Below are 2,440 nucleotides of genomic sequence, written 5' to 3' on the forward strand. Positions count from 1 at the left end.
ACTCTAGCAATGTTGTCCCTGAAGGCCAGAGATGTCAGATGGATGGACCATCCCACCTTCAGAATTCCTCTACAGGGGGTTTCTTAACTGGGGGGGTGGGGTCCATGGACTTTGTTAAAACCAATGGAAAGATAGAGATATAGATATAATTATATTTCAATAGAATTGGTTCCCTCTGCTATACTAGTTTTTTTTTTTTCAGTTAAAAACATTATTTTGAGGAGGGCCCCAAGGCTTCCCCAGACTGCCAAGGGGGTCCATTAAGAGACCACAACCAGGGAAATGGAGAGAGGCTTTGGCAAAGGTTCTTTAACTCCTTGTCCCATTGCCACCACCACTCAAGTGTATGCACATTGCAGGCATGGGTGTGCACAGGCACCTGCAGTTTCTATGTGATATAAGAGCTAGGCGGCATAAGAGCATGGGACTCAGAGGCAAGAAGACCTGAGTTCAAATCCAGCTTCAGACACTTATGAACTGTGTGACCCTAGACAAGTCACTTGATCACCATCTGCCTCAGCTCTCTCATCTGTCAAATGGGGATAATAATAGTACCTGCCTCTCAGAGATCTTATGAAGATCAAATAAGATAACATGGGGGTAAAGTACTTTGTAAACCTCAAAGTGCTATATAAATTCTAGCTATTATGACAAAATTATATATATATTACATATACATATATATATAATTATTATAGCAAAAAAGATAGTCAACATGCATTGATTCAGCACTTCCTAAGGAGTGACATGAGAGAAGTGTGGCCAGCCCGGTTGCAGTCAGAAAACCCCTGCTACCGCTTTCAGGTGGGAAGATGAGCTGCCAGGTGCCTGCCAGATACCCCACCTGGATGTTTCACAGGCATCTCAGACTCAACCTGCCCAAAGAGAAAGGGGCCACAGCTCCCCCTTTCTTTAAGGTAAGGCCACCACCATTCAGACAGGGACCTAGATTAGAAAGCCAAAATCGTCCTCAGCTCTGCCTTCTTCTCAACTCTTCATGTTGATTCAGTTGTCAAGTTTTGTCTGAACCACTTCCACGTTTCTCATAAATAAGTGTCCCTTTCATTTTCCTCTAGGGGCCATAGGATCTCTCTGGGCTCTGCTTTGTGCCTTCCTTCTCAGAAAACTCATCCTTGGGAAACCTCATTATCATGAAGATTGCATCTGCCTGGTGCTCGCATCTCATCCATCCCCTCGGCTCCCCAGCGGACCCTTTGACTGGAAGGGTGGGGCCATGGGCTCTAGAGACTTCATTTAAGGAGGGGCTCAGCACAATCTCCTCCCCATTTCCCACCAGCTCCAGTGCTTTGGGAGATCTGTGGACTTCATCATACCTCCTCCCCCTACCCGGGTGTGTGTGTGTGTGTGTGTGTGTGTGCGCGCGTGTGTGCGTATGTGTGTTCGCGTGTGTGCGTGTGTGTGTGTGTGTGTGTGTGTGTGTGTGTGTGTGTGTGTGCTGTCTCCTCTCATTCGATTGTAAGCTTCTTGAGGGCAGAGGCTTTCCTTTTTCACTTGTATTTGTATCCTCAGCACTTCACAAAGTGCCTGATACACTGTAGGCATTTCACAAACGTTTTGCCCGGCCGACCCCAGCTCAGTCCCAGTCACCCCTTGCCTGGACTGTTTGCAGTGGTTTCCTGCCCCTCCCCCTCACCACTCCATCCTCCGCTCAGCTGCCAAAATAAACTTCCTAAAGCACAAGGCTAACTGTCTCACTTCCCTGCTCAGGAAACTCCAATGGCTCCCTTCTGTGTCTTGGCTAAAATGCCAGCTCCTTGGCTTGGTAAGTTGTGCCCAATCTTGTTCCAACCTAGTTTTCCAAGTTTTATTTCATGTTTGTGCCCTTCGTGTACTTGGCATTCCTGTCAAACTAGCCTTCCTGTGGTTCCCAAAACTTAACATTGCATCTCTTACCTCCAAACTTGTGCACAGGCCATGCCTTCTGCCTGGTGTGCCCTCCTTCCTCACCTCTACCTCTTAGAATCCTTGGCTTCCCTCTAGTCTTAGCTACCCTGCCATTTCCTAAGCAAAGGCTTTTTACTAACTGTTAGTCCCTGGCTATTAGTCCTGTCTTCCTCCATGAGTGACCTAGGCTTCACTTCTTTACAGCACCGTCTCTCAGGAGAATGGAAATTCTTGGTGGACAGAGCTGGAGTTTTTGTGCCTGTCACAAGGTTAATACTTCAGAAGTATATAATGTCATTAATGTTTTTTCCATTTGTCTAAACCCTTGGACCGAGAAACTGCCTTGTTCACCACCTACTAGCAAGAGGCCACCTGGACATCCTCTTGAGTGAAGTAGAAGGTGCAATCTAATTATTAGCCTCAGGCACCACCCCCTCTCCCCATCACACATAAAGCCTAGACTTGGCACCTCAGCCTTTGTGGCTCCAAAGCCCAGGAGCAGAGACTGAGGGGAGGGGAGGGGAGGGGAAGGGAG

Source organism: Vombatus ursinus, unplaced genomic scaffold (genome assembly GCF_900497805.2).
Source record: "Vombatus ursinus unplaced genomic scaffold, bare-nosed wombat genome assembly UNPS02015051.1, whole genome shotgun sequence".
Lineage (NCBI taxonomy): Eukaryota > Metazoa > Chordata > Mammalia > Diprotodontia > Vombatidae > Vombatus > Vombatus ursinus.